We start from the raw sequence: 23,785 nt of genomic DNA on the forward strand, positions 1-23,785 counted from the left end.
CTATTAGCACATTCCTTAGATAATATCATCACCTTCAACACCTCTTTGTCCTTTTGTTTATGGCATCTCTTGGTTATCTCCACCTATCACTGGCCCTCTATCCAGCTCTACCACCACTCCCCCACCCCCTCAAACCAGCTTATATTTCACCTCTTTTCTATTTTTCCTTAGTTCTGTTGAGGAGTCATACGGACTCGAAACATTAACTGTGTTCCTCTCCACAGATGCTGTCAGACCTGCTGAGTTTTTCCAGGTATTTTTGTTTTGGGTTTCCAGCATCCGCAGTTTTTTGCTTTTATGATAATGAGAATGCTGAGGAGGAAGAGGTGAAAAGGACAAGGTCACACAGGAGTTCCTGGACCAAGTTCCTAGTCCACATTTTGCGGCCTCAAACTGACATAAATTATTTTCTTCCTCCAGCATACCAATTCAGATGGTGTCATCTGGGGGAATTAGATAGTGTCAATGAGGCTTGGCACTGGGTGATTCAGAGAGCATAGAGCTGGAAGTATATTGAGTAGGTGAAACCTCTTGGTGAAGGACAAGGAAAAAAACTGCTTGTGGGTTCAGAGTTGTGAGATCAAGAACTTGTGAGTACTCACCTGAAAAGGAGAATATCAAAGGAACATCACATCCTTGTGCAGGGTCAGAGATCAACTTGCAAGCACTCCGGCAACAGACGCACACAATGTGGATATTGAGTGAAAGAAACCAGTAGGAATAAGATGGTGGCATAAAAATCTAGTGTAGTTGTTGCTTTTCATTGTTTGTGGTGTTCAGGCAAATAATTCTGGCTGCAGGTAGCTGGCACAACTCTTCATTGTTGATGCAAGTTTTCATGCAGAGCCCCTTACTAAGGTGCTCATAGGATTTGCATGGCCTGTGAATTCTTGCAGAGAGTGGTGAGTGGTGTTACAATCTTATTCAACATCATTTCCTCCACTCTGCTCCTCCTCCTCTTTCATTATAACTGGAAACAAAGGGCTGCACATTGGGAATCACACAGCTGTTGCTTAGAGCCTCTCACTGTGGGCGTGGTCAGTGTAATTCCTGTAGTCTCACAGACACTCAGTTGTCAAATGCAACTGTAGCTCTGTCCAGGTGTAAAGCAAAACAGGAATGTTGCAAGTGCTCCAGTAATCAATGATCAATGTTTCTCCAGCTGGGCTCCCAAATATATTAATTCTGCTGATCTTAGCCATAACTGCTAACAGATGCGCCTCATTTTATTGACTCTATGTTATCCCTCATGCACAGCAAGAGTAACTTCTAGGATTTGGCCGTCAATACCCTAAGTCATCAATTAAACATATCTCAGTAACCTCTGGTAAATTGGTAGATAGATCACAGAGAAGTCACAATGGAGATTGTAAATTGGACCGTTGCCTTGAATAACAACACCTTGTAAATGTGAAGTGCCTTTAACATAGTAAAACATCCTAAGGTGCTTGACATGAGAGGGAACCCAGTACAAATAGGTCAAAACACAGCTCACAACAATGGTGTTCTGCAAAAGAACTCCAAAACACAAAATATTCAAGGTCATTGTTATGAGGATTTTATTTGAAAGAAAAATATACAGTTTCTGCTGCCTTTTTTCTGGTTGGATTTTTAATAAACTGTAATCCCATTAAGAAAATGGAAAGACTGCCAGCCAGCTGAATATACAGCTTGTTTTCTACCCCCAAGTGGGATGAAAAGGAAGGGACTCTCAAACACTGACCACTCCCGCCACCCCCCCAACCCAACTCCACCAGGGAGTGTGAAAGACCCCATCTCCTATTGACCTTTACACTATTGCCCCTCAAAAGTTTCTGAGTTGAGATATTAAAAAATATAATTACCTGTTCTACAACACAATGACTATAGTAGAAATGGTAATTGAATTACTCTGGAATTTGCAGCCCACAAGACTTTTTAAAAACTGTTTTTATCAAGTCAGAGATCGGAAGAATATACTGAACGGCTGCAAGAACCATGGGTCTCTCTCAGAAATATTGCGCATAGTTATTGCAGAGTAACATCCTGAGAAGAGAAATCTACAACAAACTAATATATTTTGGAATTGAATGTCGAAATCTGCTCCATACAACTACAATTGAACAAAACAGCCGCAACATGAATCACCACATCAAGACCAGCCAAAGGACAGTTAACTGTAAAGTTTCTTGAAGTCTATCCTCTTATTCTACCACCTATATTATTGTGTGTGTGTGTGGAGCCCATAGAGTGTGAGTGGCTATGAATGAAGGTTATGATTTACCTAGTTTCTTTTTAATTCAGGAAGTAGGGTCAATAAACTTATCTCATTCTTTGATTTAAACTCAGAAAGCCTGTCTGATCGATTCTTTATAATCTGAAAGCATGCATAGTGGGACTCCTGCAATGTTGGCAAAGCACATATTCGCTAAATTCACTACTAACCCTGTTACATCCACACCTGGGGTGGTAAATTAGGGGACTCAAGTTTTACCCCTCCTCATGTGGTCGCAACAGTCAGTGCGACTGGAACTTTGTTAGTTGTGGCTCGGTCACAGTTTGGCATAGGGGTTGACCCTCTGTGGAGTTTCTTCTAATTGTCGCCATTGCTTTGTTCAAAGGTCTGCCAAAACCCTAGAGAAATTGTATTAATTTAATTATGTCTTCAAGGTTTCTGCAGATCTTCCACTGAAATTATGGCTGAAAATCAGCAAAACCAATCCAGACATTCGACCCTGTATTCTCTAAAGAAGTGTGTCCGCAGATATATGGCAGATGTTTCAGATGAGAAATTTTAAAAATATCTTTGAGTAAAGTTGACCAAATAAAGCCAGGAGTGGGTTTTAAACCTGTGTCTGATTTTGACCTTATGTGACCACTAGTCTAAATATTCCCTATTTTTATTACTCTTGGTAGGCTTTCACCTTAAAACATTAAATCAGATGATTTTGGCAATGATTTCCTCTTTCCTGAGGGCATTGACTTTTGCTGGAACTTGGGTCCACAGATGCATTGTGGGGGAACATCTGGTAACAATGATCATAACTTTATCAGATTTAAGTTGATTGGCCAAATTACTGCTGCAGATAATTTAATGCTGGTATTAGGTTTCAGAAGATCTAAATTTGTGAGAATTAGCTAGGATTTGGATACGGTTGAGTAGGGGATGATAGGAGGTAGGGATAAATACAGTATAAATGATAAATGAAGGGCTGTCAAGCCAATACTGCAGGAAAAAGAAGCCAAGGATGTGCCTCATATTAAAAGGAAGATGTATGGCACAGTTAAGGATAATGAAAACTTTCAGCTCAGCCAAAAGATCAATGGAAAACAGGATTATAAATAGATGTAGCAGTGATAGCAAAGCCTTCTTTAGTTATGTTACATACGAAGATCGAGGGTGAGAAATTAGGCACAGTAGTGCCAGTTGTTTGGTTCTGAATGCCCTTAAACCTCCAAAATGGCCTCCACAGCACATGCTTACACTTGTGGGATGAATTGAGCTGGATGCCATATTGATGCAGGTGTTAGTACACAAGCAGTGAGCATGAGCTGGAAACATGCAGAGCAGGCAGATCATGACATCAGAGTGCAATGCTGATTTGATGCAAGCAGTGCCATTTTGGAGCTCAATGCTTCAACTAACCCCCATCTGTGACTAGTATTGACTGGAGGTTGCTTAATTGATTGCCTTTGGAGTTTGAAGAGTATTTTTCTAAGTTGGCTGTATTTACTTCCTCCGTATTTGTTGCCTCTCCCAGGATGATGCGTGACAGTTGAGGAAGAGGAAAGTTGTTGAAGCATGTAGGCCTCCGTTGAGATGTTGCGGATAGACAAGGTGGTCTTATCTTGTACTTTTTCACATGTTCATGTAACCCTATCTCCTCTGTCTGGAAGATAGGCTGGTACAGACAAAAAAGACCCAAATGAGAAGGTCACTATTAATTTATTTCAGAAGTGGATGCGCGGTGATCACATTGACACCCAACCCTGATGGACATAAGTACTGAGATTTCACCCCATTCCGACATATTAGCTTCAATAGAAGATAGGCATTTTAACTTGATACTGATGATTGTTAACCTGCTTCAAATTAGAAACAGTTCGTGGAATTATTATAAAAACACCAGCTAGGATTTCAACTTTGTGCGGGATTGCTGTACTGGATGGGTGATGGGGGGGTGCAGGGTGAAGATTGGCAAACTCACATGTCAAGGTCAGGAGAAATTTTAACTCTTGAGCCTCATTTCCATTTTCAGGCTCCAACCTTCACCCAAATCTGGCATGAATCAGTGTCTGACCAATGAGCAGGAGGAGGAATTTGATGGCAAGAGGCCACTAGCACAGATGTGCAAGATGGTCCCCAGCAGTCAGATATATGGTGAAGATTTGACCTGCTCTTGTTGCCACAGTATTTATATGGCTATTCCAGTTCAGTTTCTGGTCAATGATAACTCCCAGGATGTTGATAGTGGGGGATTCAGCAGTGGTAATGCTATTGAATTTCAAAAGGCAATGGTTAGATTCTGTCTTGTTGGAGATGGTCATTGCCTGGCACTTTTATGATGTGAATGTTACTTGCCACTTGTCAGCACAAGCCTGGATATTGTTGATTTTATATTATCAGTAAGCCAATTTTAAATAATTGAAAATAGCTTTATAAAACTACACAAAACCATGTACTAGTTTTGGTAGTACACTTGGTGTACTATCATCAGTTTCTTAGTAAATGTTAAAATAAAGCTTTTAAAAGGTGCCCATTAGTGTCGTTGAATCTTCAATTTAAGAGCTTCTTGGAAAGCCCATGAACAGGCACAATTAGAGGAAACTTGCAACAATGATTACTTCATCATGGTCAGGACTGCTTCTAGTACAATGTTTTTTAAACAAGCGCAAGTTCAATTAACATTGAACATAACTTGCACTTGAAATTCTTTGATCTTTTGCACTTTGGTTGACTGTCTTGGGGTAAAAAATGTTCAATTTATCGGAAATTCCAAGCCCTGATATTTAGTTACCAGTATTTGACACACTACAGCAGCATTGGTTGCAGCTTTGTCCATTGTCTATTGTACAGCTCATCCTACTTATGAAAGTACTTTACCACAGCAAAACTTGCGTTTGTATATTGGTGTCATCTAGCAGAAACATCTGCAAATGTTTTAGTCAGATATCTTTCGGGTGGGTATCTAACCTGGGCTACAAGATAATTGTAGTGCCCTAACTATCTCGGCTGAGGTCAACTAGCTCAGCACAAGACCTGTGAACACAGCTCTTCGTTGGGTAAACTCACTGAGCCACCAGAGGCTCCAGAGAAACGAAGGTCGGTGGCTCCAAGAAATAACAAGCACAGGTAAGATGACCTCTGAAGTCAGAGGTACAGGATTTAGAGAAATGTTATTGCCTACTATCCAATGTTTGAAGTGCAACTATAATTTTCAGAAAAGATGGGGAAAATATGCACTGTAATATACATTGCATAAACATTCTTGATGGTACTCAGCTTCATGAAGTCTCTTTGTTCACCAATCATATTTTATAATCCATCGATAAAAGGAACTGAACATATCTGGCACTCCAGCATGGCAGTTAGCTAACTCCTGGAAGCGTATATGTACTTTTCAAACACAAATCCGTCAATGTATTATGATTAGGGCAGGCTGTACTAAGCTCTGTGTGCTTGCTGTTGTCTTTAATCACACACTGACTGGAGGAATTGAAAGAGAGACAGATGGTTGTCTATCAGAATTAGCACAGCTAACTGCACTTTATTGTCTTAAAACCTCTTCGCATATCATTGTTTTGTTTAGACTTAAAATACCTTTCAAGTGTGGAACAAATATCCCTCCGGCAGGGCACTGTGTGCGATTGAGATAGTGCTAGGCACATGAATTCACCATAGGTCCTCTTCAATCTATGGGCATAGTAATAAAAGTAACAGAAGGCCAATTTGCTCTGTAGCTCTATATCCTTCCTTCCCTGTGTAGCAACCCCTTACAAAACAAATGTCCTCCCTGTTATTGCACTCTGTCTGATTTATTAGTCACAGCCTAAGTTTTCTAACTTCCATTTTTAAAAAATTGAGCAGAGTGACTGAATATACTGGGTTGTTGGCCCATTCAGCCATTTGGTTCCTGTTCAATGATGCTTGCTAATTACATCAAATAGCAGCTATCAGCTATTGTAGACATTGATTATTTCCTGGTGCAACTGCTTTCTTTATTGCAACTGTTATCACCTTCTTCGTGCTGCAACACATTTGTCATCTGTTGGTGTTAGCTAAGGGAACAGTATTTGAGCTCAACTTTAATAGGATCAGTGGGTGTCCCTCTCTATCTGTTGGTTTTGGAGAAGAAAGAACACAAATAAAGAAAGTAGACTGTACAATGTGACTAAAATACCTAGATTTATTGTTCCCTGTTGCAACTTATGCGATTTTGCTCTTTCCTTGTCACTGAGAAATGCAGGCAGTAGCTGCCAATGGCAGAAGAAGCTCCATCCATGAGACAGCAAACATGTCTAATCAAGGACCCAATCAATAGACAAGAGTTGTAAAACATGTAGACAGCACCTTTAGCTACATGCTTGACTTCCCACATTTTGAATGCAGAGAAGACTACTTTGGATTAGAGCTCAAAATCTTCAGACCATCAGCTGAAGAATATTTCCTTGGCTAAGGCTGCTCCACTGCTGAAAGCCTTGGTGTGGCCATGCCCTCCCATTATGGTGAGTAGCTTGGCAGATAGTCATGTAGCTCTGAACAGATGCTTATTGTGGAATTCCTGTGCACATTCTCAAAATGTACAGGTTGCTTAATAAATTCTGAAATGACTGAACAAACTGATGTTGACTTACCAATCTGTACTTGTACATGAAGCACTGGATACCAATCTTGAGTAAGAAACTGAATTGATTTATTTCCCATCTCCTGAATCCAAGAGAACTGAGGGAAATAGGGGAAATTTTAACCTAATCCTCCTCTTGGGTGACCCACAAGGTCTTGGTGGGAGGTTGGTTTTACATTCCATCCAATATTACTGTGGGCTTCAACAAAATATAAAACCGGGTGGGGTGTAAAACCAACATTGCACTCAATCCTGTCAGTTTCCCAATGATGGGCGGTTAGGTTAAAATTGTTCCATGTAATTCTCCTCAGCTGAGACCAGTTAACTCAGCACAGACCACGAATCAAACCTGTGAACTTCAGTCTTTATGGAAGAGTGAAACCATCGCAAGGGTTATATTAATCATATAGAGCAACATACTCCAGACCAGATTCAATCCCATGCATGTGCTGTGTTAATATTTTTCAGCGCCACCATCACTCTAATTAACCTCAGCACTCCTGAGCTAGGAACAGGAATAGAATTCAGTCAAAGTGTACATGCATGGAGAGCGGATTGATCTCAATGGAGATGCTGTACATCTACACCAACAGCTTGTGCATTTACTTAGCTCTTTTAACATAGTAAAATGTCCTGAGGTGCATCACAGCACTGTTCTCAGACAAAAAAAAAGTCACCATGTTCCAAGCATGGAGAAATTACTGGCAGGTGATCAAATACTTGATCAAAGAGGCAGATAGGGAATATCTTAGAGGTGGTGAGGTAAACAGGGAAGAGAATTCCAGAACTTAGTGCCTAGACAGCTGAAGGCACAATCTCAAATGGTAGGAAGTGGGGAATGTTCAAGAGGTCAAAATTGGAGGAGTGTAAATTTCTTGGAGGGCTGTAGGAAGTTACAGAAGTAGAAAAGGGCAAGGAGGGATTTGAATGAGAGGATGAGGATGTTCAAGGGAGGAGGAAAGGAAAGGAAATTACTTACCATATTTTAACTGGAGGTGTGTGGCCAGCAGGATGAACATCAGGCCCACCAACATGAAGCCTGCGCCATTTGAAATTCCAGGTTTCATTTTAATAAGTCAGACATGACTCCCACCCAAACCTGGTGATCAATGGCATGGCTGCAGTGGATGGGAGTGGGCAAACATAGCTGGAGGCTGCAACTGGATGCCTAAAGAAACTGGCTGCAGCAAGGGAAATGAATGTGGTACAGTGGGCAATGTGTCCTTGACAAGCATCAGAAGCCAGGACAAATTAGGAGACCAGAGGAGTAGAAATGCTCACAGGAAAACCTTTAAAAAGAATTAAATGAACTGATCTTCTGGCCCTCTTCCTGACCTTCTTCCTGTGGTACCAGGTTTCTTTGGTGAAACTGGCATGACATTGGGCATGTGCATTTATTGAGTGCCGCACTGCCAATATTTTAAACCCTGAAATGTTCCATTCACCCTGAGCATGAAGAGGAGTGGTGGTGGGGGTGGGGGGGTTACAATTGAGGCTTAGGAGTGAAAAAAGCAGTTATGTGGCTGGCTTACAAAACTCTTGATTTATTGAGTATGATTAAATTATATGTACCCACTACTGACAGCACTTTATTTGGTTTGAGTAATTGCAGCAATTGTTTTTTGCAGGTGGAGGAGTTCCAGATTAAAATATGATATATGTTTTCTTTTGGTCTTTTAGCCAATTAATAAGTCATAATGTTTTAACCTTTCCAAGCATATCTTGCACATGCAGATGTTGACATCAGATGTAATGGCTTCCTGTTTGAGGTTTGTTGGCCACAAGGATCCTCAGGACATGAACCCAATGGATTCTGTGGGAGGGCACCTAATTCCAAACATCTCTTCAAGCCTGTCTTTGGAAAATCCAGCATGCCCACTCTTAATGGGGTGGAGGGAGGGAATTGGAACTACCCAGGTCCCCTCCTCAACCCTAATCTGGGGCCAATTGAGAGAATTTCGGAAAGAATTCTACCTCTCTTCACAGATCCAGGCCATGGGTCTAGCCTGGAACCCCCATTTTCACCCTTCTGAAGGCCTCATGTGATTCGGTCTAACAAACTTCAAAAATCCACAGGGGCTTCTCCATTTGTCTTCCACTTCAGTAGCTCCCGAAAGCTCTGTTCACTCCTTACCGGGCAACTGGTCAAAGGGAGTGGGAGAAACCACGATTGGGGATGAATTACCCCAGGAGTTTCCGCTTGCCTGGCTTAGTCAGCCTTGGCTCAATGATGCCTCTGTGTCTGTAAAACATTGGTCCAAGCTCCACAAGAGAGGCTTGGGCTCATATGATCTGGTACTGAGGGAGGGCAGCACTGTTGGGTATGGCATGTTTCAGCTGAGTTGCTAAAACACAGCTGCTTGTATCTGTCCTTTCAGGTGGACATTCAAGGTCCCAAGAGAGATAGATGAGCAGGGGAGTTTCCCAATATCCAAGCTAACCTTGATCCCTTCATCACTATCACTAAAACTGATTAATCACTCATTTATTTAATTTTTTTATTGTGTGTGAGACATTTTTGTGTGCAAATTGGCTGTCACGGTTCCTTCATTATAACAGTGACTACACTTCAAAGTGTTCTTTCTTTTCTGTAAAATGCTCTGGGATATCCTGAGGGTGTAAAAGGTGCTATATAAATGCAAGCTTGTTTTAATATCCTTTCTTTGGTCAAGAACCAGCAGGCTGCTGGAGGTTGGTACACTGGGTGAGATAAGGTGTACCAGCCTCCAGATGGCATCTACAGGATTGGTGGGGGCAAGTCCTGGGCAGACGAAAAGTTGGGACCCCCAATTCTGCATGCCAAAGAAAAGAAAATTTTCAAAATAAATATTGGAATGGAGAGTTGGGAGGAACAGGAAAAAGCAGCAATGGTGGGTTTAGACTGCACGTTTTGGCTGCAAGTGACAATTGTTGAAGATGTCCCCATAAGGGACTTTGTGCCTCTCTAACCAATGCCCATGGCTGAAGTCACCCCCACGCCCCCTGACCATGATCCAGCAGGATTAGCACCAGGAGGGCAGAGCCCTGGTAAATTTTCCAGGATTAAATTTGAAGACTTTTGGGCCCAACCTCCACTACTGTGGCACACAATAAATAAATAGGGGGAGGCAGTAGAGTAGTATTGTCACTAATCTAGTATTCCGGTAGACCCAAGGGAAAGAATTTTCCTCCCCTTTGGGGGGGGTTGTGCGGGGGTAGGCGCAGGCACCAGTTAAGGCCCGCTCAGCATGACGTGCATCTGGAAGCACTGTGCGCTCCCTGTGCAGGCTGTGGGGGGAGGCATTCCCTGAGTTGGGAGTGCGCTCTTTTGTGCATGCACGCAAGACAGCGCAGAAATCTCCCTGAGACACAGAGGTGCCTCAGGGAGATAAGTTTTAAGTTTTAAAAATTTTAATAAATAAAAAAAAATTTAAGACATGTTCCCTCATGTGACAGTATCACATGAGCTGGGACATGTTAATGAACTTGAATGAAAAAGTTTATTTAATTTATAAACCCTTCATGAAACCTCATCCTGCCCGTGGATGAGGTTCCATGAAAAATGCAAAGGCCGCCTGGGCTCTTTGCCTGCCCACCAACCTTAAGGTTGGACAGGCCGCTTTCTCAATAACCTTAATTAGTTAATTAATGGCCTTAACAGGCCTTTGACAATTGGGCAAGTGCGCAGCCAACTTGCCTGCGCACCCGCCAAACTGAAAAGCTAAATGATGCGCGGTGACATTGGGACGCACACCTGACATCACCCCACGTCATTTTACACCTCGGCGAGCAAGCCCCACCCCGAATCGCTGAGCCAAAAATTCTCTCCAGGGTAATGCTCCGGGGGCCCACATTTGAATCCACCAGGGCAGATGATGAAATTTGAATCCAATAAAAATCTGGAATTAAAAGTCTGATGATGACCATGACACCATTGTCGATTGTTGTAAAAACCCATCTGGTTCACTAATATCTTTTAGGGAAGGAAATCTGGTGTCCTTACCTGGTCTGGCCTACATGTGACTCCAGATCCACAGCAATCAGGTTGACTCTTAAAGTTAGGGATGGACAATAAATGCTGGCCTAGCCAGAGATACCCACGCCGCATGAATGAATATTTTAAAAAAAGATCGTGACTGAGCCAGTTGAAGGAAAGAATATATTCTTTCATGTGATGTGGGCATTGCTGGCAAGCCTAGTATTTGTTGCCCCTTGCTCTTGAACTGAGTAACTTGCTAGGCCATTTCAGGGAGCAGTTAAGAGTCAACCACATTGCTGTGGGTCTGGCGTCACATGTAGGCCAGACCAGGTAAGGACTTCAGATTCCCTTCCCTAAAGGGCATTAATGAGCCAGATGCGTTCTTCCAATAAGCAAAGATAGTTTAATGGTCACCTTACTGAGACTAGCTTTCAATTCCAGATATTTTTTTAACTGAATTTAAGTTCTTTTGTGGTGGGATTTGAACTTAGTTTCCCAGAGCATTAGCCTAGGACACTATTATCAGTCAGTGACATTACCATTATGCCATCATCTTGCCTAAGCATAGGTTATCCTGAACTCAGGCTTCTTTTTCTTTATTTATTCATTCACAGGATGAGTGTGTCACTGGCTAGACCAGCATTTATTGCCCCCATCCCTAATTGCCCTTGAGAAGGCAGCAGTGATGAACCCCCTTCTTGAACCACTGCAGTTCATGTTCATAGGAACACCCCACTCTGTAGGGCATGCCGGAATATTCTGGTAATCGCACAGACCCAATGCAACCAATCCCCTCGCGTTCTTTCTTTATTATTCATTCACGGGATGTGGGTGTCGCTGGCTAGGCCAGCATTTATTGCCCATCTCTAATTACCCTTGTTCAGAGGGAATTTTTTAAGAGTCAACCACATTGCTGTGGGTTTGGAGTCACATGTAGGCCACACCAGACCAGGTAAGGACAGCAGATTTCCTTCCCCTAAGGGCATCAGTGAACCAGATGGATTTTTACAACAATTGACAATGGTTTCATGGTCATCATTAGACTTTTAATCACAGATTTTTATTGGATTCAAATTCCACCATCTGCTGTGGTGGGACTCAAACCTGGATCTCCAGAGCATCACCCTGAGTCTCTGGATTATTAGGCCAGTGACAATATCACTATGCCACTGCCTCCCCCAGTAGGTTCAGTTGGCCTTCCACCGACTTATCCCACAATGACACATGGGGCAAACCATGCCAGCTTTTGGGGCCAGAGTATTTATTTAAAGGGGAACACTATGACTGTAAACCATAACAGTTGGTAAATTGCTAAAAATCAAGATCATTTGCCAAATTTTGATAACCTTTGGCCACTTTGCTGTGGAGAGGTGAAGTCTACATTATCTTGCTGAAAATCCTGTTGTTGTTGTCAAAACATCACAAGGAGCTGCGTGCAGCTGGAGTGTAGTCACTATTGTTATGTGGAAGAATGATATTAAGCTGAAACCTAGCACTCAAGCAGTTTCCTGCCCATCACTTCCTGCAGTTTATTCTGAGTAGGGTGTGGTTTTTATGTAGTTTTCCACAGAACATTTGCCTTATGACAGATATGTGAGGCGTAGTTTTGGACCAGTGGTCTCTCTTCCAGTTGGTGGGCTCGTCCCATAGCCATTTAATGGCAAATTGGAAACAACAGGAAGTCCCGCTGAAGGGAGCTGCTGACCAATCAGAGGCCAGGCCACTCTCCAACTCTGCAGTTCCAGCAGTGCCACTTGGGATTGGTGACCACCACCAGTACTGCAGGGCAGCGATGTATGCTGCAATGGAGTCAGGACCAGAGGTAAGTCTGGGGGAGACCTTGGGTGGGTTCCTCTGATGGGTTTAGGGGGCCCATTAAGGAGACACCCACTCACCCTTGTCCACCACCAGCCTGCACAGTGAAAAGTGCCAAGCTGGATGCTTGGCATGGGCCTCTCCTGCCGCTGCTTAAATCCCAGCAGCGGTGCATGAGGCCCTTACGTGGCCAATAATTGGCAAAACTACAGCAGGGGCAGGTATGTGGAGGCTACAGCATCCATGGTATTTAAAGCCTCCCACCCCCACAGTTGCTAACCCACTGCCAGGGGTCTTAAAATCCAGCCCATGATTTAGTTATAAGCCAAAGTTCTGCCGAAGTGATCTTGGAAGATCTATAGAACTGATCTCAATAATGAGATCGTCTTAACATCATTGCTCAAAACAATTTGTAAGGAGAGGATCAAATATAAAATTACATTTTTGTGGATTCAAATCTTCACCTGATCTTTCTACTAGGAGCAAAAGAAGACATCTTTGCTTAAGGTGGCTATTTTTACAACCTTGCTCATTAGGAACAGTGCAGATGCAGCATTAAAATGCTTCCATCCCACCATCTTAACTTAATCTGTAATCAGGCATGGAAGGCCATGCTCTCCCAACTCATGGAAGCGAGGGCTTCATTGAAATAGCAAAGTCATGCCCTGGTAATTTCCCACACAATTTCAAACCAGTCAGTTTGCAGCAGGTGGCATCTTGGCCAAAAAGGTAGTTTTGTTTTGCACTTTGAATGGCCTGTGTGAGTGAGAAGGAACAGAAGTGCTCCTCCCAACTCCACAAGGATACATTCGTACATCTCACCCCCTCCACAATCTTGAATTTTACTAATTCCACACCACCCCCTTCACTTTCCTGCTCTTTTCTTGGTTCCTTAGCAGGGGTCTGATCTCCGCCCCCACGAATTTCCAATCCAGCCTACCTGTGTTAAATTATTTCTGCCAGCCTAGAGGGGGTATCAGTGTTGGCGCATCCAAGTGCGGCCAGAAAGTTTCAATTTCCCTGGTCCCACACACCTAACCCTGATTCTAACCCTTCCCTACCCTAACGCTAACCTTAACCCTAACCCTAACTTCAGAAGGGGAGGGGGGAATTGGGGCTAGATGGATCAACACCCACTTTATCCCTGCGCCTCCAATACTGTCATAGCCTGGGCTATCGTTTCACAATGAACATGTCTTTTTTTCTTATCAGCCCATTGAGGATAATCATCAAGACAATGGTCCAATGTCATCATGACAGTAAGGGATGATGGGGACTTTCCTAAAATCATAAGCGCACATGTTTTATGAACATGTATTCAGCTCATGTCATTGAGACACAGTAGAAACATCCAAACCCTGGAAGCTGTTAGAAGCAATGAGTTATGAGATGGCCTAGAATATCTTCAGCCGTGGACAGAGGAAACTGAAGTGGGATCTTATAGTAGGATAGTAAACAGTGTAGAAAATTTATATCCATGCCACTTCTCCAAAGCACGTGGAGATAAATATAAGTTGGGATAATGTGTATTCAGGGCTGATCAATGCCTGGCATGGTCTTCTCAGCCAGACTTGAAGGTACAACCTTTTGAATCACAGGACCACCATAAGCTCTTGAAGAGTGAGTGAGACTAACTGAATAGAGCCCTTCATTTTTATATTTCTTTGTGAACAACTTTTTTTTTTCAGAATAAAAGCAAAATACTGCAGATGCTGGAAATCAGAAATTAAAAACAGGAAGTGCTGGAATTACTCAGCAAGTCTTGCAGCTTCAGTGGAGAGAGAAACAGAGTAAATGATTTGAGCCAAATATGGCTGCACTTCAGAACTGAAGGAGGGTAGAAATGTGATGGTTCTTATGCCATCGAAATGGGGATGGGGGGACCAAGAACAAAAGGGAAGGTCTGGAATAAGGTAGAGGACGGGAGAGATTAAATGACAAATACATTCTGGAACAAAAGGCAAAGGAAATGGTAATGGTTGTAGTAAAGAGACAAAGCATTGGTCCAAGTGAGTAAATGCCAATGAACAGCTCTGTCCGTTGTGCATTGGTTATGACTGGCTAAGGAGCGATTGTGGAGACATAGATATGGCTAAAGAATAACTAGTTTATTTTAAGAACATAACTATTTGCAGATATACAAGACTACAGGTATTATGCAGACTATGCCATAAGCTTCTCCTTCTAGAGTCTTAGCCACGTGACTTCCTCTTTCATCGTCATGTGGGTGGTACTGCTTCTCCAGTCCCAAACATTAACCCTTTCAGACCTGAAGACCGTAATATTACATCTCTTCCCAAGCCTTTGTTCAAATATATTTTTACATTTATATTTACACACTAACCCTTCTCCCCGCCAGTCCCTGACTTCATAGGTTTATTCGGTCTGGAGGTTTCACAATCTCCCTGACCATGTCCTTGTGGAGCTTGGAAGATCGGTGGTCTCCTCTTGGACTTCTTTGCTTTGACTTGGTTGGTTTTCGGTAAGAGTTGCAGTATCTGGTGCATTGTCAGTTTGACTCTCAACATCTGGTTCTCCCAAATATATAATGGAAGATTCACCTTGAGGCATGAGGATAAGATTTCTCCTGTTCCTTCGTGTCACGCCTTCTGGGATATGTGTTAAGTAAGATCATTGTTGATGAAGATGCCTTCTCTTATCCAAATTTTGTCTCTTTTGTTCAGCGTGGGCAGGTTTCTGATATGGTATCTCCTATTGTAAGTGGAGGATTGTTGTTTTCTGTAGGACTGTTTTTTCTGCTGAACCTCCTGACAGTCCCGGACTGTTAATTTATTGGGCGGCACAGGAAACTGAGTATGAAGCTTTCTGTCCATCAGCAGCTCTGACGATGCCAGTCTACACTGCAGTGGAGTAGACCTGTATGTTACAAGTGCATTGGAAAATCCTTGTTCTTCTTCAAAAGGGTTTTAATAGTGAGGATGCCCCTTTTCACCTCACTGTTGGACTGAGGATACCTCAGGGAGCTGGTGAGGTGTTGGAATCTGTAGTTCTCAGCGAAATGAGTGAAGTCGCTGTTAGCGAATTGTGGGCCAACTTCAAACATCGCCTGGTCTGGAATACCATATGTTGCGAAGACTTCCTTCAATGACCTAATAACTGACTCTGGTTGTTGTGTGCAAATGCTTCACTTCAATCCACCTGGAGAAGTAGTCGACAATGATGAGGAAGGACTTGCCCATTGACATAAATGGATCCATTCCCATACATTCCCATGGTCTGGTTGGGAAGTGGATGGGGATAAGGGGCTCCCTCTGACTGGTTTGAGCAGCACGCACACCTGGCAGTGTGAAATCATCTCTTCAATCGCTCTTGATATTCCTGGCCACCACATTGCAGATTGGGCTGGTGCTCTGCACTTTGTGATGCCCATGTGGCCTTGGTGGATTTGTTGCAGAATCTCTGGTCAGAGTGAGGCGAGAATTAACCAACTGCTCATCGTACACCAGCAGATCATCAATTACAATGAAGTGTTTCCGTTGCTCGAAGTATATTTTCATGACTGTTCCACCAGGATGCTGCTGTGGCCAACATGCAGTATTGATGGATACGAATGCATATTTCATCCTGCATCTGCTCTTGGCGTATCTGTTGTAGCTTTTGGAGCTCACTGCCATGAACTTGGAATAAGGCTCGACTGTGTCAAGCAGATTAACATCCTATGTCATGGGATGGTCCTCTGTGGCCCTGGACAATGTGTCCGCTGTGGTTTATAACTTGCCTTGCACATACACTGCCTTGTCATTAGTTGCAAGCTGAATCTCTGGACAGAATTTTATGGCCTGGTCGCAGCAGGGAAAGGACTGTGGGTCTTCCAAAACCTGCACTCATTAAAATGCAGCTTTTAATTTCTCCCAGTGCTGCCTGCTTACTATGCCATAAGTTTGAAGCTTTTAAGCCTTTTTTCAAGGCTTGTTCACACTTCCTTGAATCTGCTGCTGGATCAGGATTTTTCAGGGACCACCACATGCTATGGCATAGTGCTTAGTAAGCTGAACAGTTGATTTCTTCTCTGCCTCTTGGCCTCTACATCTTCTATGGCGCTCATATGGCAATTTTCTAACTATCTTACCAAAGTCTTCAGTTTTTGCACCTTCTTTTCAAGTCAAGCTTGCAAACTATTTTTTAAAGTTGATATTCGGAGATTTCAAGGTCCTTCACTGCTGCCACCATGTTGTATGTTGGTTGTGATTGGTTAAGGAACGATTGTGGAGACAGAGATATGCCTGAACAATAACTGGTTTATTGTAAGACCATAACTATTTACAGAAATACAAGACTACAGTCTAAATCACGAGCTTTCTCCTTCTAGAGCCTTAGGTGACTCCCTCTTTGCTCATCACACAGGAACCCTTTCAGCCCTGAACATCCTAATACTACACTGTTCAAAAGCAAATAAGTGAAAAACAAGATTCAAAATGGCACAAGGCAAAAAAAATCACATTTCTATCCTTCTTCAGTTCTGAAGAAGAGTCATATTCGACTTAAAATGTGAACTCTGTTTACCTCTCCACAGACGCTGCCAGACCTGCTGAGTATTTCCAGTACTTTCTGTTTTTATTGTTATTTTCAGAAGTTCCCTTTAGTTTCGCATGTGCTCAAAAAAGGAAGTAACAATCTTGCTTTACACTTTTGGAAGGACCTGATTGTCTGATTCAGCCAAGACCTCATTTATTTTTCTGGACTGCACTCTCTCTAAGTAATTTATTCAATCACTAACAGGATGAACCTGATTTTCTGCTGGCAGGATTGCAAAAGCAAGGTTGCAACCATCGTTTATCACTGCTAAACACAAAAATGTTTTTAAATATTTTATCCAAGCTGCAACAATAGTATTCAAAAGTGAGCTTCACGGGTCACAGCTGTATATTGAACACAGAAAAAATGCTTTTGTTTTTCGATTGTGGTAAAGCCCTTATGATCTGACAATATGAAAAACTGCAGCAAAAATAAATTCAATTCCTGAATGGATGAAAGTCCAGTAGGATTTCAGCAAACATACATTTTCTTATTCCTTTAAAATTATTCATGCCATTAAAATGCGCATTTGCCAGTTACATTAATTCTCAGCTTATCAGTATCAGACAATACCATAAGACCATAAGATATAGGAGCAGAAATTAGGCCATTCGGCCCATCGAGTCTGCTCCGCCATTCAATCATGGCTGATAAGTTTCTCAACCCCATTCTCCCGCCTTCTCCCCGTAACCTTTGATCCCCTTACCAGTCAAGAACCTATCTATCTCGGTCTTAAATACACTCAATGACCTGGCCTCCACAGCCTTCTGTGGCAATGAATTCCATAGGTTCACCACTCTCTGGCTAAAGAAGTTTCTCCTCATCTCTGTTCTAAAACGTCTTCCCTTTACTCTGAGGCTGTGCCCTCGAGTCCTAGTCTCTCCTACTAATGGAAACATCTTCCCCACGTCCACTCTATCCAGGCCTTTCAGTATTCTGTAAGTTTCAATCAGATCCCCCCTCATCCTTCTAAACTCCATTAAGTATAGACCCAGAGTCCTCAAATGTTCCTCATATGTTAAGCCTTTCATTCCTGGGATTGTTCTCATGAACCTCCTCTGGACCCTCTCCAGGGCCAGCATATCCTTCCTGAGATACGGGGCCCAAAATTGCTCACAATATTCTAAATGTGGTCTGACCAGAGCCTTATAAAGCCTCAGCAGCACATCCCTGCTTTTATATTCTAGTCCTCTCGAAATAAATGCCAACATTGCATTTGCCTTCCTAACTACCGACTCAACCTGCAAGTTAACCTTAAGAGAATCCTGGACTAGGACTCTCAAGTCCCTTTACACTCCAGATTTCTGGATTCTATCCCCATTTAAAAAATAGTCTATGCCTCTATTCTTCCTACCAAAGTGCACGACCTCAAACTTCCCCACATTGTATTCCATCTGCCACCTCTTTGCCCATTCTCTTAACATGTCCAAATCCTTCTGCAGCCTCCCCACCTCCTCAATATTACCTGTCCCTCCACCTATCTTTGTATCATCTGCAAACTTAGCCAGGATGCCCTCAGTTCCTTCATCTAGATCATTAATGTATAAAGTGAAAAGTTATGGTCCCAACACTGACCCCTGCGGAACTCCACTAGTCACTGGCCACTATCCTGAGAAGGACCCCCTTATCCCCACTATCTGCCTCCAGCCAGACAGCCAATCTCCTATCCATGCTAGTAACTTGCCTCTAACACCATGGGCTCTTATCTTACTGAGCAGCCTCCTGTGCGGCACCTTGTCAAAGGACTTCTGGAAGTCCAAGTAGATAACACCCATTGGCTCTCCTTTGTCTAACCTACTCGTTTCCTCCTCAAAGAATTCTAACAGATTTGTCAGGCATGACCCCCCCTTGACGAAACCATGCTGACTTTGCCCTATTTTATCATGCACTTCCAAGTATTCTGAAATCTCATCCTTAATAATGGACTCTAAAATCTTACCAACGACCGAGGTCAGGCTAATCGGCCTGTAATTTCCCGTCTTTTGCCTCGCTCCCTTCTTAAACAGGGGGGTTACATTAGCGATTTTCCAGTCCTCTGGGACCCTCCCTGACTCCAGTGATTCCTAAAAGATCACCACTAATGCCTCCACTATCTCTTCAGCTATCTGCTTCAGAACTCTGGGGTGTAATCCATCTGGTCCAGGTAATTTATCCACCTTCAGACCTTTCAGTTTTCCTAGCACCTTCTCCTTGGTAATGGCCACCATACTCATCTCTGCCCCTCAACTCTCTTGAACTTTGGGGATGTTACTTGTGTCTTCCACCGTGAAGACTGATGCAAAGTACTTATTCAGTTCCTCCGCCATTTCTGTGTTCCCTACTACTTCTTCTCCAGCGTCATTTTCCAGCGGCCCAATGTCCATTTTTGCCTCTCTCTTACCCTTTACATATCTAAAGAAACTCTTGCAATCTTCTTTTAAATTACTGGCTAATTTACCCTCATATTTAATCTTCTCCCTCCCTACTTCTTTTTTAGTTGCGCTCTGTTGGTCTTTGTAGGCTTCCCAATCCCCTGGTTTCCCACTGCTCTTCGCCGCATTGTATGCTTTCTCTTTAGGTTTTATGCTATCCTTGACTTCCCTTATCAGCCATGGTTGCCTCGTCCTCTCTTTAGTATGCTTCTTCTTCCTAGGGATGAATTTTTGCTGTGTCTCCCAAATTGTTCCCAGAAATTCCTGCTATTGCTGTTCCACTGTCTTTCCTGCTAGGCTCATCTCCCAGTCAATTCTGGCCAGCTCCTCCCTCATGCCTCTGCAGTTGCCTTTATTTAACTGTAATACCGTTATATCCGATTCCAGCTTTTTCCTCTCAAATTGCAGGAAAAATTCTATCATATTATGGTCACTTCCTCCTGAAGGTTCCTTCACCTTAAGCTCCCTTATCAAATCTGCCTCATTACACATCACTAAATCTAGAATTGCCTGTTCCCTAGTGGGCTCCACCACAAACTGCTCCAAAAAGCCATCTCATAGACATTCCACAAATTCCTTTTCTTGGGATCCACTACCAACCTAATTTTCCCAGTCTACCTGCATATTGAAATCCCCCATGATCACTGTAACCTTGCCTTTCCTACACGCCTTTTCTATCTCCTGGTGTATCTTGTGCCCCACATCCTGACTACTGTTCAGAGGCCTGTACATAACTCCCATTATGGTTTTTTTACCTTTGCGGTTCCTCAACTCTACCCACACAGATTCTACACCATCTGACCCTACGTCATTTCTTGCTATCGATTTCATTTCATTTCTTACTAACAAAGCAACCCCACCCCCTCTGCCAACCTGCCTATCTTTTCGATAGGATGTATATCGCTGGATATTTAGCTCCCAGTCCTGATCCCCTTGCAGCCCTGTCTCCGTGATGCCCACCACATCATACCTGCCAATTTCAATCTGCGCCACAAGCTCACCAACTGCATGAGCAGCAGTATCCCGAAAACAACATCTCCTTCATGTCACACACCAGGCTGATTTGGATGCGTATTGCTGTTCCTTTTTCATTACTGGGTTGGAATTTAACACTATAGTAACAGCACTACGATTAAGGACTGCAGCAGTTCAAGAAGCACACTGATCTTTACCATCTCAGATCAACTAGGGATGCGGAATAAATACCAGCCTTGCTACTGCTGCTCACAGCCCAAGAGCAATTTTTTAAAACATCAGTTCAATTGAAATCATGTCATGTTCATGTTAAGTTATAAGTCAGTTTAACTTCTTACACTGCACACAGCTATAAGTTTTACTGAGAGGCTTATGTTGAAATGAGGTAATTGGCAATGGACTGACTTCTCTCTTCTGAGTTTTCATGTCTGTAGGGGACTTTTGTAAACCATATCTTATTGCTAGCTTGAAGTATATGAACTTGTTGCTTCAATGATTTTGGTAGGAAATGGTCACTGGGGATGTGATTTCTCAGTGTTTTGTTCTTTGCAATTGCCTTCTTAATTCCTGCAATAAAATGACTTGTTCAGTTGCACAACCCTTCAGTGGTGGATACCACAAAACTTATTCTCATAGACTTTTTGGTGGGATATTTTTTTTAAAACTACACATTACAGCTGTAAATGTGTTGAACTAGATGTCATTGGCTGTATAAAAATAACATTAAAAATAGAACTGGATGTCTCAATCACCCACTCTGCTGTCTTCAGCAAATCAAACTATTTGCTAAACTTTGGCTAGGAGTATGTGCCTGTCTTTGTTGAGCTTGTACGTTAAATGTTCGTGTCACAGAAAATGTTACATGCCTGCTTACAAATTATAGTAAATGATATGTCACAGGATGTTCTTGGCAACCATACTAAATAATAGCTGTTTATATTTTACAAGATAGAGAAGATAAATATTAAACATGTCAAAAACCAATATGTATGCTTTTTATTACTGTCAACCATTTCAAAATTTTAGGCAAATGCAAAAGTGTATTAATATTGCAAAATTAGCATATCAAATCTGTTTTAAATGTACCCAAGTTGAGAGACTGTGTAGCTAGTCAGAAGACACTGCCCTAGTTGATTCAGTGGGTAAAGTCTGTGTAATCTTAAATCATATAGACTTGAAAGACTCCAAGATTAATTCTTTCTCTGTGTTCAGCTATCTGATTTCTGATCGTGTAGGAGCAGAAATGCTATAGATCACCCTAGGGAAGACAAAATCAACAAGTCATTCTGCTCCTAATCACTCACCAAAATCTCAGCAATGGTAAGTATCTTCAAAAGAGGAGAGAAAATTGCAACAGTGCTTTGGGTGAGGGAGCAGGGAGATAGACAGAGGTAATGAGGATGGAGTTCAATACCAACATTGACAGAGTGGTGTGGGAATTTCATTAAGAACTGGGACAGCTGGACAGCAGAAAAATTGCCAGATTCAATGGCAAGTTGAGCAAATAGTGACAGTATGAATGGGAGATCGATAAGGAGTACCAGCTTGAACTAGGTTGGAATGGAGAAGGGTGGAATTGAAGGGAGAATAAAGTGTCATGTTAAACATGAGGTGAAAGAAGAGTGTCAGGTTCAATTATAGAGGTGAAGGGTCAAAACTGGGGAGGTTTGAGTGTTTCCATGAAAGGGTGGTGAGTTAGGCGAAGTAGAGTGTGAACTGTAGGAGGTTGGATTTAGGAGACTAACTGCTCACTCAACTTTTGGGGAAGTCCTCTTCTGCTTGAACTGCCTGAAATCAAAATTTCACTTTTTTAATTTAAATTAAAACTTTGCAATTGTGCAGTGTTTTAAATTGGGCTGAATGCATCATTTGAAATGCAAACATTCAAAATATTTCAGGGGAGCATGGCCCTGGGCCCTGATTCTTTTGTACTTGGAATTCCATATGTAGATTTTTGCTTAGTTAGGTGCTATTTTAAAAAAAAATACAAATGAAGGATTGTTGGTTTCCCTTACAGCTTAAGTCGTAACACTCATGTAATGACTTGTTTTCACATGTCAGAAGCTTATAATCAGGGCCATTCTCTCAGATTGCTATTGAAAGTGCTGCTCGGCATTTGCTAGTTGTCTATATTGGTGTATATCTTTTTCAGGGGCTGCAGACTTTAAATTGAATGGAGCAAGGGAAAGGAAGTGGAGGGCCATGATGGCTTTAGACTCAATCTGCTACCAGCAAGTGTCTCCTCTGGCTAATGTGCAATCCAACATTCCTTTTGTTACTAAAAAATCTAAAATGCAGCAAAGGACATGAAATGAAGTGTCAAAAATGCTAATGATTGAGTGCACTACCTCCCAGAGCCTTAGATGAACAGGATGTCCATTTCTAATGTCTCCACAAAATTTATTGTCACAGCCATGGAATCCTACAGAATTCTTGCATTGATACAGTTGGTCTGTAAATAACACAAATTTGAAGGATTAGGTTTGATGAACTGAATGACTGTTCTCATTCCAGACTTCCTTACACTCTCACATTAAAATCAGAGTTAATATTGCCAAAATGTTCACTTTAAGCTTAGTGCAAGGAGTTGGTTGTGGGAACAGAAAAATACTCTTTTAGAGTATGGTAACTTGTATTTGCCATCCATGGTAGCTAAGGATTGGAGTAAACATGCTTTAGGAACCTGCCTTCATAGTGTTGTTTCTCTTTAAGACTCCACCGTTGCCTCATTTCAGCCCTCAGGAGCTGAACATTTTATGTGCTATAACAAGTTAATTTTTAAGCAGCTGGTTATCTTGAAATGAGCCTGTCGTCTTTCAAGTTGTTAACTACGTGAATGCAAATTGGAGCTATCAATGTGACTCCTGAAATACATTACAATTTTCAAATTATCCTTTCAAATTTGTTTTTCCATCAAACTTTATACCTTCCTGAAAGGTGGGGAATGTTGCAGGAGTAGAAATCCTTGGCCAAAAGCAGGCCTTTAGTATTTCGCTCAGAAGTCAATCTTTGCATCTTTTATATTCATACCAGGGATGTGAGCATTTACTGGCAAAACTGACATTTACTGCACGTGCCTAGACATCCTTGGATAAGTTGGAATGGAGGGTATGAGGGCTGGTGGGTGGGGTCATGGGTTAGCATGGACGAGGCATGGGGAGTGTGTGGAGTGGGGAGAGGATGAGAAGTGAGGGTTGGATGGATGTTTTTTGCTTTATTCTTTATTTTTGAATTTTAATGCTGGATCCCCGTGGCAAGCCTTCTGT

The 23,785-nt window shown here is 42.3% G+C and overlaps 1 long non-coding RNA gene across 1 annotated transcript; it reads right to left on the bottom strand.

The window, feature by feature from the left end:
- Positions 1 to 1,535: 1,535 nt before the first annotated feature.
- LOC121289961 lies at positions 1,536 to 20,604 on the bottom strand. Its single transcript, XR_005945683.1, has 3 exons — positions 20,515 to 20,604; positions 5,801 to 5,893; positions 1,536 to 3,881 (listed from the first exon to the last, which is right to left on the bottom strand). It is a non-coding gene; the product is annotated as an uncharacterized LOC121289961 (long non-coding RNA).
- Between the last annotated feature and the right edge of the window lie 3,181 nt (positions 20,605 to 23,785).

Source organism: Carcharodon carcharias, chromosome 2 (genome assembly GCF_017639515.1).
Source record: "Carcharodon carcharias isolate sCarCar2 chromosome 2, sCarCar2.pri, whole genome shotgun sequence".
Classification (NCBI taxonomy): domain Eukaryota; kingdom Metazoa; phylum Chordata; class Chondrichthyes; order Lamniformes; family Lamnidae; genus Carcharodon; species Carcharodon carcharias.